Source organism: Oryctolagus cuniculus, chromosome 19 (genome assembly GCF_051225735.1).
Source record: "Oryctolagus cuniculus isolate XC-2025 breed Fujian yellow rabbit chromosome 19, ASM5122573v1, whole genome shotgun sequence".
NCBI lineage: Eukaryota > Metazoa > Chordata > Mammalia > Lagomorpha > Leporidae > Oryctolagus > Oryctolagus cuniculus.
In genome coordinates, this window is record NC_142885.1 from 28,844,771 (window position 1) to 28,857,616 (window position 12,846).

A 12,846-nucleotide genomic window follows, 5' to 3' on the forward strand; every position below is an offset into this window, starting at 1 on the left:
AGTGCAGTGGAGGATGGCCCAGGTGCTTGGGCCCTGCACCCCATGGGAGACCAGGAAAAGCACCTGGCTCCTGGCTCCTGCCATCGGATCAGCACGGTGTGCCGGTCGCAGCGCGCTGGCCATGGCGGCCATTGGAGGGTGAACCAACGGCAAAGGAAGACCTTTCTCTCTGTCTCTCTCTCTCACTGTCCACTCTGCCTGTCAAAAAAAACAAAAACAAAAACAAAAACAACAACAACAAAAAAAACCATGATGTTGTTCCTGGAAGAACACAAACATTCCACCAAAATGCTGCTTCAACTGATAATCCAATTCAGTAAAGGTTACATACAAATAAATAGACAAAAATAGCTGCCTTTTTACATATTAATGATGGCCTCACTGACAAAGAGAGCAACAAAAATCCAATTCACAATAACCACAAAAATTAGCATATTTAGGAATAAATTTAATCAAATGAATGAAAGATCTTTATAATGAAAATTATAAAACACTGACCAAAGAATCATCAAGGACACAAAACTGGAAAGGTATTCCTTTTTTTGTGGATTGGAAGAATCTAAATCATTAAAATGTCTATCTCATAAAGAAATCTACAGAATACCAATGACATTCTTTACAGAATTAGAAAAAAAAACCTGAAATTCATACAGAACCACAGAAGATCCAGAATTGCTAAGGTGATCCTGAGTAAATAAAAATCAAGCTGGAGACATCACAATGCCTGACTTCACAGCATACTAAAAAGCTACACTAATTAAAACATCATGTGACTGGCAATAAAAAAAAATGAGACATAGACCCATGGAGCGAAACAGAGAATCCCAAAGTTAATGTAAATACATATGGCCACCTGATTTTTGACAAAAGGGTTCAGACCATTCATTGGTATAAGGATAATCTCTTCAACAAATGGTGCTGGCAAAGCTCGATATATTTGTGTAGAAGAATGGAATTAGATCCATATCTCTCATCATTTATAAAAATCAACTGAGATGGGGCAGCCGTGCACTTCTCAGAAGACTGTTCTTACAAGTATGGTCAAAAACAGTAAGGCCAGATACCAGTGCTGTGGTGTAGTGGGTAGGGCCACCAGTGGCGCAGGCATCCATTGATCAGACCAATTCCTGCCCTGGCTGCTCCACTTCTGATCCAGCACCCTTTTAGAGGCCTGGGGAACAGCTGTTGAGGATGGGTCGATTGTTTGGGCCTCTGTCACCCTTGTGGGGAGACAACATGGGGCCCCCGGCTCCTGGCTTCTTATAACCAGTGGATGAAAGATCTCTGTCTCTTAATACTATAATGAGTACTCAAACAGTATATTTCGCTTTGTGTTTCTATGGGGGTGCAAACTGTTGAAATCTTTACTTAATGTATACTAAACTGATCTTCTGTAAAAAAAAAAAAAAAGAAGAAGAAATTATCAATTCCCAACTTGACTCTCACTGGGATTAAACATGACAATAGGTCTGATCTGATTTCATCATCATTTAAAAAATCATCTATTATTTTTCACTTTATGTTTGTGTGGGAGCAAACTGTTGAAATCTTTACTTAATGTATGCTAAACTGATCTTCTGTATATAAAGAGAATCGAAAATGAATCCTCATGTGAATGGAAGGGAAGAGGGAGTGGGAAAGGGGAGGGATGCGGGTGGGAGAGACGATATGGGGGGGGGAAGCCATTGTAATCCATAAGCCGTACTTTGGAAATTTATATTCATTAAATAAAAGTTAAAAAAAAAAATCTCTGTCTCTCCCTCCCACTCTGTAACTCTGACTTTGAAATAAACGAACAAATCCCCCAAACAAACCAAAAACTCTGTAGTGGTTTCTCATTAAGGGCAGTCCACCTGAGGCAGACAAACCATTCAATCAGATCTGTGTGAGACTCCCCATTCCGCAGTGTGTGAGACTCCTCATTCCCCAGTCTGCAATGAACATTTTCTCTTGGACTGCTGCTGAGCTGCCTTAGGTTTGCCAGGGCAAGGCAGGCAGACTATTTCCTTGGGAAGTCTGCAGTATTGTTATCTTGTTATCTTTCCTCCTACCTTGGTCATTTTCTTGAGGGAATTCACATCTAATTTTTTGCATGGAGAGCGGAAGTCTGACATTCAAATTCTTAAAATCTCAAATATATTATTTTGGCTGCAGCGTATTTTACCCACTAGTGTTGTAGACAATGAAACTGAATGGGTGGTTACATGGATGTATGAAATATATTTGCTTGAAAGAGACTGAAATCTAACGTTTCTGCTATAAATTGAATCTGGTCTTAATGCCTGTCTATTTCAGGTATTTCTATTTAGGAAACATGATCTACTAATAAAATTTAAGAAACAAAATATTTGGAAGTTCAACTAGTAAAACAAAATAAGAGGAATGTAAATTGGAAAGTTCTCTTGGCAGAAGTCATGTACTCTGATAACTATGTGTCTCCCTCTAAAATACATTAAATGCATGAAGTAGAGATTTTGAACATGCAATGAATTTTTGTAAAACTCCTTTATTCTTTACCAAAGTCACATTGCCTTTAGCAATGATAAAGTAACATCACAAGGGATTTTGTTATGGATGCATTTCCTACATGGTTGATGAAAATTATGTACAGCAATAAAACCAATTTTTATGAAATAGCAAAGTAGAATGATCTTGTATATATTTATTTGATGCATTCATCAAGCCACTTTCCTCTAAAAAATGTGCTGATGAGCATTAATTGATCAAGGGAAAGAATCTATTTATTTAATAAACAGAACAAAGATAGGTCAGAGACCAAAATTTAAGAACTGAGACTATGAAGCTTTTGGAAGCAACTGCAGAAGAAATGCTCCAAGACACTGGAGAGGGGATGACTTCTTAGACAAGACCCTCAAAGCACAGGCAACAAAATCAACACTAAACAAATGGCATTATATGCAAGTCAAAAGCTTCTGCACAGCAAAGGAAATCATCAACAGAATGAGGAAAAATATTTGTAAGCTAACTATCTGATAAAGAATTAATCATCAGAGTACATCAGCAACTTAAAAAAGAGAACAAGAACAACAAAAAAACCAACAACCAGTTAAAAATGGCCAAAGGAACTCAACAAACGGTTCTCTAAGGAAATACAAATGTCTAACAAATCTTGGAAAAAATGCTCTACACTGCTAGCCAACAGGGAAATACAAATCAAAACTGCAATGATAAATAACCGCCTTTTCTTAATTGTTAAAATCCATGATATAGAATAACAAATGATGAGAGGATATGAAAAAAGGGGAACTCTGGTACACCATCTGTGGGAATGTAATTCGTTCAAAGACCGTGGAAAATAGTACGGAGATTTCTTAAGAAACCAGAAGGAATTTGTCATATGATCCTGAAATCCCACTGGGTTTATACATATAAGGTATTAGCATCATGTATCAAAGAGATACCTCCACCACCATGTTTTTTGCAGCACTGTTCACAACAGACACAGCAAGATAATGCATAAGAAAAATATGGTATATATCTATAATGGAAGTTTTATTCAGGTATAAAACATAGCAACACTTGGTCGGTGCCAAGGCTCACTTGGCTAATCCTCCGCCTGTGGCGCCGGCACCCCATGTTCTAGTCCCAGTTGGGGCACCGGGTACTAGTGCCGGTTTCTTCTCTTCCATTCCAGCTCTCTGCTGAGGCCCAGGAGGGCAGCGGAGGATGGCCTAAGTGCTTGGGTCCCTGCACCCGCATGGAAGACAGGGAGGAAGCACGCAGGTTCCTGGCTTCAGATCGGCACAGCGCCGGCCGTAGCGGCCCTTAAGGGAGTGAACCAATGGAAGGAAGACCTTTCTCTCTCTCGCTCTCACTGTCTATAACTCTTTCTCTGTCTCTCTCTCTGTCTGACTCTGCCTTTCGAAAAAAAAAAATAACACACTGGATGCAACTGAGGACATCAGTTAGTGAAATCAGCCAGAGAAATACAAATATCACATGTCTTCTCTTATATGTGGAAGCTAACATTTTTAAAATCAAAACACAAAATCATAAAGAATGCTTTTGTATATCACTATTGCTCAAAACTTTGTTTTATAACCTTGTCAAACCTATGGTTAAGACAATTATACTACTCTTGTGGAACTGTGGTCTTCCTACCTTTCCTTGTTGAATACTATGGTTAGTGGTGAATTAAGACTGTGAATAATAAAGTGGATTAAAACTATACCTCATAAAAAATAATGAAAAGAAGAGAGACAAGGGAGGGAGAGGATGGGGGAGAGAAAAATGTGGCTGTCTTCCTGGAACAGCACCTATGAAATTCATGAGAATTTATTTCAAAAATAATTTAAAAATAAAGAACATTACACTAGTATAGTTTTAATGATCTGTGATTACTTTAAAATTTATGCTATATGGGTAAATGGTCATTTTCCATTGAGCTGTTCATACCTGTTGCTTATTTCCCACTAAACTAGGGTTTCTGTTTCTTTTACCCTTTTTTTAAAAAAAAAAGATTTACTTTATTTACTGTATTTACTTGAATGGAATAGTTACATACAGAGAGGGAGAGACAGAGGAAAAGAGATCTTCCATCTGCTCACTTCACTCCACAAATGGCCACAACAGCCAGGGTTCAGCCAGGGTTCAGCCAGGATGAAGCCAGGAGCCCCTTCCCCCTTCCCCCTTCCCCCTTCCCCCTTCCCCCTTCCCCCTTCCCCCTTCCCCCTCTCTCTCTCCCAAGCACTTGAGCTATCCTCTGCTACTATCCCACGTGCATTAGCAGGGAGATGGATCAGAGGTAGAACAGCCAGGATTCAAACCACAGCTTGTACGTGATACCACAGTGCCAGCCCCATATTTTACTTTTTAAACTTCTTACTTGATGAAGCATTTACCAAAGTCATGTCATCAACGATGTTTTTCATAAGGTTTATGTGTTCATTTGCCAGGCAGAGTGACAGAGCCACAAAGAGAGAGCCTCTACCTCATGACTGACTTACTCCACAAATGCCCCCAAAAGCCAGGACTGGGCCAGGCAGAAGCCAGGAGCCAGGAACTACATCTCAGTCTCCAATGTCGGTGGCAGGAACTATGCACTTGGGCCATTGTTTGTTGCCTCCCGAGGAATTACCAGGAAACTGAATTGGAAATGGAGGAGCTGGGACTCACAACAGGCAGGTTGATGTAGGATGCTGACAACCCAAATGCCAGTTTAACCTGCTGTGCCTCAATGCCCACCCATTTCTAAACTTTTCAGATTATTACTCCATCTTAGTCCATTTTGGATGCTGTAAGAAAACACATTACACTGGGAAGTTTATAAACAACAGGGATTTATTACTCACTCTTTCGGAGGCTGGTAAGTCCAAGGTCACAGTGTTAGGGGACTCCGTGTCTGGTGAAGCTTCGGTGGCTAATGTCCGTGCACCGTCATATGGCAGAATTGCAAAGGTATAAACAAGCTGCTCCATCAATCCATTCTTCAAATGGTGCTGTGGCATAGTGGGTAAGGCCACCTTCAGGCCTGGCATCCCACAATGGCACGGGTTTGAGTACCAGCTGCTCCACTTCTGATCCAACTCTCTGCTCTGGCCTAGGAAACCAGTCAAAGTTGACCCAAGTCCTTGGGCCCCTGCACCCACCTGGGAGACCTGGAATAAACTCCTGGCTCCTGGCTTCAGACTGATTCAGCTCTGGCCATTGTGGCCATTTGGGGAGTAAACCAGCAGAAGGAACACTTTCTCTCTGTTTCTCCCTCTCTCTCTCTGTAACTCTGCCTCTCAAATAAGGAAATAAAACCTTTTTAAAAAAATAAGGGCAGTGACAGCATTCTCAGATTTGCCCTCATGATCTAGTCAGCTCCCAGCATCTCTGCTCCTAAAAAACAACACACAGAGTATTACATTTCAACACATGCTCAAAAATTGGCTTTTTGAGAAGGTAAACAAAACAGATAATTCTCGGAGGGGGTTCCATACAGAGGAATAGGGAAAAGGAGGACTGCTATAGGCTAGGATAAAATAGGAAAAAAGGCAGAGAAAGTGCATTCCCAGGGGAGAGTGCAGATTCTGTAAGAGGAGGAGAGATGCTGTGGATCTGTGTGGAAGCTGCAACAAGCACTGATACAACACAAGACCCAGCAGCTGAGAGCTGGAGAAAGTGCCAGCTCTGAAGAACAAGGTGAGATCAGGCTGCAGTGGCCCATGCCAATGCTGAAATAGCTGCAGAGACAGCCTAGCAGACTGTCTTGTATGTGTCATGGACCCTGTGAGTAACAGGATATCCTCTACCCCAGCAGAAGAGACAATTCTCCCCATCCCCTCACAACAGACCCTGACTAGCAGCTCAGAGAGGGCAGGCACCATGTTGGATGTAAGTAGCTAGTAGCTGCAGCAGCTCTTGTGCAGGCTCCCAGCAACAGTCAGGGAAAAGGTGCCATCTTGTCTCAAGTAGCAACAGCCCAGGGGCACACACCCAGCAACAGGCAGGGAGAAGGAGCCATTCTGATATCATCACTAGCTCCAGAGACTCTTCTAAGTGTCCATAAACTGGCGGGGAGAAGGTATGATTGTGAAACAAGCAGTGCTGTGGCCAGTAGCTCTTGTGGACATGTATGACCAGGGACTTCACCACAGGGAAAAATCTGTCTTCCCCACTGACTTTCAGTCTGCCTGGAAAGACTGACAGGGGGCTGCAAATGCACCTATGACTATCACGAGCCCTTAGCCTCTCAACATAATGCAGGCTCTGGAGCTCAAACTGCCTAAGTGGAGCACCCCTAGGCAACTGGTTCTCAGCTTCTCCGTGGACAGAACAGGTTAGTGTGGTGGGGTGGGTCTTCTGCACCCTGTGTCTATGGGAGCTCTGGTACTGAGACTGTGGGAACCCAGGCATACAGGAGAGGGTGCAAGGTGTAGCTGCGTTTCTGGGAGATTACTGTGTGTAGCTCCACAAGCTCAGCACCCTGGCTGCCTGGGGTGGGTCACTGCAGCAGGATCTGTGCTCACACTGAAGACTGCACAGATCCTTTGTGCCATTCATGCAGAACCACAGAACAGAATAGTACCCACTGAGGGCTAACACCTGGGTTATTCTCACCTTGGAAAAGAGGAGTGAGGGTGTGATTATGCCAACAGCAGTGACCATATCCTCTTTTCTATTAACAAGAGGACAAGAGGAGATCTAACATGCCCAATATGGGTGTTACCCTGGACACTGGTCCCACCCTGGAGCAGTGACCAGAGCTGCCTAGTCACAAGCAGCACACACCTCTGGGTATTCATTGAAACAGCAGACACTCCACTAATTCACAGAGACACAGTCCAATGATAAAAGCCATCAGAGGGGAAAAAATTAAGTGTCTCCACAAATGCATAAATATAAAATGCAGAAATTCAAGAAACAAGAATAAAGAAAATAACATGATGCCCCTGGAAAAAAAAAAAACACAACACTGCAATATTGGAAGGTGAAGAAATTCATAAAATTCAGGGAATATATTTCAAAAAATTAACTGTAGGCTTACTCAGAAGTAATCAGAAGCAAAACTACAAATTAAATAAATCCGTAACTGATATGCATGAAAATTTTCCCATGAAATTGAGATTTGAAATAAAAATCAAAATTAAATATTAGAAATGAAGAGTACAATAGATCAAATTTAAAAAATGCGATGGAAAGCCTTAACAACAGACTCCATAAGACAAATCTCTGTAAAATTAACAGTCAAACACAAAGAAGAAGAAATTAGAAAAATGTAAAATAGGGTTGGAGATTTATGGGATACTATCAAATGACCAATATATAGAGTCTTAGGGGTTACTGAAGGCATGGAGAGGGAGAATGGATTAGAAGGCCTTTTAGTGAAATAATTACAGAAAACTTCCCGAATTTGAAGAAAGTGATGTCCAAGTACAGGAAACACAGAGCACTCTTTTTTTTTTTTTTTTTTTGGGTCAGGCAGAGTGGACAGTGAGAGAGAGAAAGACAGAGAGAAAGGTCTTCCTTCTTCCATTGGTTCACCCAATAATGGCCACTGCAGCCAGCGTGCTGCAGATGAGGCACCATGCTGATCTGAATCCAGGAGCCAGGTGTTTCCTCCTGCTCTCCCATGTGGGTGCAGGGCCCAAGCACTTGGGCCATCCTCCACTGCACTTCCGGGCCACAGCAGAGAGCTGGACTGGAAGAAGAGCAAATGGCACAGAATCCGGAGCACTGACCAGGACTAGAACACAGGGTGCCGGTGCCACAGGCGGAGGATTAGCCTACTGAGCCATGGCGCCAGCCATACAGCACTCCTAATACACATGACCAGAAAAGACCTTCTCCACAACATATTGTAGTCAAATGCTCCACAGTAAAGCATAAAGATTCTAAAATGTGCAAAAGAAAATTATCAGATTACTATTAGAGTGTCTCCAATTAGACTCACAGCTGACTTCTCATCAGGAATTACTACAAAGAGCTATAGCCCAACAAATCAGGAAACCTAGAAGTAAAACATTCCTGGACACACACAACCCACCAAAATTGACCCAGGAACACACAAAAAAGCAAACATACCAATAAACAAAAAAGAAATTGAATCAGTAATGAAGATACTCCCAACAAAGAAAAACCTAGGATTGGACAGTTCCACTGCTGAATTCTATTAGACATTCAAAGAAGAACTAAAACCAATTCTTCTCAAGCTATTCAAAACAACTGAAAGAGAGGGAAGCCTTCCAAACTCCTTCCATGAAGACAGCATCACCTTAATTCCAATCAGAAAAGGATACAAGAGAGAAATTACACACAAATGTCCCTGATAAGCACACAAAAAAACCATCATTAAAATACTAGCCAATTGAATACAATAACATGTAAGAAATGATCATTCATCTGGACAAAGGGGGTATTATCCCTGGTACACAGCGATTATAAACATTCACAAATCAATGTGATACACCACATTAACAAACTGAAGAACAAAAACCATATGATTATCTCATCATTAGCACGGAAAGCATTTGATAAAATACAACACCCTTTCATGATGAAAACCTGAAGCAAATCAGGTATAGAACGAGCTTTCCTCAACACAAGCAAGACAATTTATAACAAACCAATGGCCAGCATCTTACTGAATGGGAAAAGTTGTAACCATTCCCACTAAGATCTGGAACCAGAAAACGGTTGCTTCCCTCTCACATCACTGCTATTCAATACAGTCCTGTATGTTTGAGCAAGCGTCATTATGCAATAAAAGAAATCAAAGGGATAGAAATCAGGAAGAAGGAAGTCAAACTATCCCTATTTGCAGATGCCATGATTATGTATATAGAGGATCCAAAGACTCCACTCAGAGACTATTAGAACCCATAGGTGGTCCCAATATGGCAGAGCAGGGAGGAGTTTACTGCTGTAGCCCAGGAGATTATAGTTTAAAAAATGTGGAGAGGGTAATCTCAGGGAAGAGTTAGGGAGAAAACGGCAGAGAGACAGGGTGGACCTATGTGGCAGGCATGGACGCCCATGGCTCAGGACTCCAGCCTACTCAGCCAAGAGCCTATGGACAAGCACTGGCAAGTGAAGTGAGACCAGAACACAGCAGACCAGCCAATTGTGAAAAAGCTGCAGGAAGAGTCTAGAGGGAACCAAGCTTGGAGCCACATGGGAGATACTGTACTAGCCAAACTACAGGAAAAAAAGAAAAAGAATGGGATGGACACGTTTCTCTCTCCCCAATAACTTTACAACAGCGTCCTGTAACATGTCAGTAGAGGGGTGTGATTTTGGATATACATCACAGGTGTGCCAGCTCATGTCTTTACCCATCAATCAGCCAAGTGGAGACTCTTCATTCTGCTGGGGAGAACTAACAGCGGGCCGACAGCTTGTGACTGTGTGAGGCTTCTGTACTTGGACAGGGAAAAAAACTCAGGGTGTGTGGGAGGACTCACAGTGTGGCTAGGACTTTGAGCAGTTACAATGGGAGACTCCATATGCTCAGGGTTTCCTGGTTACCTGTTAGAGATACTGTTAGGGAAACTGATCTTACACTGAGGAATGCACAGATCCTTTGTGTGACCCTTGGGACAGAGCGAATAAATGTAACACAAACTTGCGCATGCCCTTATCCCTGGAGAACTGAACAGAGCTCTTTGGCCAAACCCACTATAAGCCTCTAGATTTTCACTGAAAAGTAGACTTTCCACTATCTTCACAGTCATAGTCCAAAGATAAAAGTTGCCACACCCCCCCCCCCAAAAAAAAACCCAGAAAGTGGAAACCAACAAGTATCTCCACAAATGCCAAACAATATATGCACCAATTCTAGAAACAAGAATAGGAAGACAACATAATGTCACCAAAAGAATGTGACACTTTGGGGCCAGCACTGTGATACAGTGGGTAAAGCTGCATTTGCAGTACCAACATCCCATATGGGCACTGGTTCGAGTCCTGACTGTGCCGCTTCCAATCCAGCTCTCTGCTCTGGCCTGGAAAAGCAGTGCAATATGGTCAAAGTCCTTGGGCCCCTGCAGCCACATGGGAGATCCCCAGAAGAAGCTCCTGGCTCCAGGCTCCTGGCTCCTGGCTGCAGATCGGTGTAGCTCCGGCCATTGCAGACAACATGGTAGTGAGCAGCTGATAGAAGACCTCTCTCTCTCTCTGCCTCTCCTTCTCTCTTAGTAGTGCTGACTTTCAAATAAATAATAATCAAAGCTTAAAACAAAGAACATGACACTTCAATACTAGATTGTGAAGATGATGAGATAGAAGGATTGAAAGAAATGGAATTCAAAAAATTGATCATAACATTACAAAGAAGTAGTCTGGCACCGTGGCTCACTTGGCTAATCCTCCACCTGCAGCGCCGGCACCCTGGGTTCTAGTCCCAGTTGGGGTGCCGGGTACTAGTCCCGGTTGCTCCTCTTCCAGTCCAGCTCTCTACTGTGGCCCGAGAGGGCAGTGGAGGATGGCCCAAGTGCTTGGGAGACCGGGAGAAAAAAAACAGCTCCTGGGCCCAGTGCAGCCTTGGCTATTTCAGGTATCTCAGAATTCAATCAGTGGATGAGATTCTTTCTCTAATTCTCATCCTCTCAAATAAATGAATAAAAAATTTTAAAAATTTCAAATTTTCAAAAAATGTTGACTTTATCCCCAGCCCATACTTTGCTTTGCCTAAGTGTTGATGGCACGTATAAATATAAAGCTTTACTATTTCAGTTTACACTGGAAGAAGACACTACACAAAAGGAAAGGAGGGGCTGGCACTGTGGATAGCAGCCTAAACCTTCACCTGCAGCACAAGCACCCCATATATTCATCGGTTCAAGTCTCAACTGCCCCACTTCCAATTCAGCTCCCTGCTGATGGCCTGCATAAAGGAGTGGAGGATGGTCCAAGAGCTTGGACATCTGCATGCCCATGCAGAACCGTGGGTACATGGGTAGGGACTCCTGGCTCCCAAGTTTGGCCTGGCGCAGCTTGGGCCACTACAGCCATTTCAAGTGTGAACCAGCTGATGAAGGACCTTTCTATCTGTCTCTCCCTCTGTCTGTAACTCTGCCTCTCTAATAAACAGATCTTTAAAAAAACAGAAACAAACCAGCCATATGCTTCAGCAATCCCACCACTGGGTCTACACCAAAAAGAAATGAACATTATTCTATCAAAGAGATACCTCCACCACCATGTTGATTGCAATATGGTTCACAGCAATCACAAGGAATAAACATGGATTTATTTATAAAGATTAAACAAAGATTTCTATCATCAGATGAATGCATAAGGAAAACATGGTATAGATCTACAATGAAATGTATTTCAGGATTTAAAAATAATGAAATTTTATCAAGTGCATCAAAATGGAGTTACTGGAGGACTTCATCTTAGAGAAATCAGCCAGAAAAAAAAATACCCACATGTATTACCTTACATGTGAAAGTTAACTTTTTGAAAAAAATCAAAACACAAAAAAAGAAATATAAATGTGAATGTGTATCACTACTGCCGCAAATATACTCCTATAAAACTTTGTTTGAAAACTGGAAAAAACAATGGTTAAGAACAGAATACTGGGGCTGGAATTATGGCATAGTAGGTTAAGCATCCATTGTAGTGCCGGCATCCCATATGGGCACCAGTTCAAGTCCAGCTGCTCCACTTCCAATATACTTCCTTGCTGATGACCTGAGAAAACAGTGGAAGATGGCCCAAAGGCTTGGGTCCCTGCACCCTAGTGGGAAAGATGCAAAAAACTCTTGGTTGCTGCCTTTGGACTGGCCCACCTCCAGACATTGTGGCCATTTGTAGAATGAGCACATATGGATGGAAGACCTCTAACTCTATGTCTTCCTCTCTCTGTAACAATGCCTCTCAAGAAAACTGTTTTTTTTTTTAATTTAATGTCCTAAAATAAAAGATCATACTGCTCCAGTAGAACTTTATTCTTTGTACCTTTTTCCTATGAATATTATTGTTATCCTGAATATTACATGGATTATAATCATATCATGAAAAATAGATGAAAAGAGGAAAGGAAGGAGGGGAAAGGGGAAGAGAGGAAATTCTGGGTTTATTCTTAGAACTGTACCTACACAATTCATGAAATATGTTCTCTTTTCATTCACTTTAAAAACAATTGAAGGGGTAGGGGCTGTGTGGCAGTGTGTTAAATCCCAGGCTTGAAAGGTGAGCATCCCACATGGGCACAGGTTCTAGACCCCAATGCTCCTCTTCTGATCTAGCTCTCTGTTATGGCCTGGGAAAGCGGTAGAAGATGGCCCAAGTCCTGGGGCCCTGAACCCATGTGGGAGACCCGGAAGAAGCTCCTGGTTCATAACTTTGGATTGGCTCATTTATAGCCATTGTGGCCATTTGGGGAATGAACCA

General features: G+C 42.3%; 1 long non-coding RNA gene across 1 annotated transcript in view; it reads right to left on the reverse strand.

Moving 5' to 3' along the window:
* The window catches only part of LOC149120442 (uncharacterized), a 30,051-nt gene extending 24,447 nt beyond the window's left edge, over positions 1 to 5,604 (reverse strand). The window contains exon 1 of the long non-coding RNA XR_016226075.1: positions 5,313 to 5,604. This is a non-coding gene — a long non-coding RNA (uncharacterized LOC149120442). The remainder of the gene's footprint in view (positions 1 to 5,312) is intronic.
* Positions 5,605 to 12,846: the final 7,242 nt, after the last annotated feature.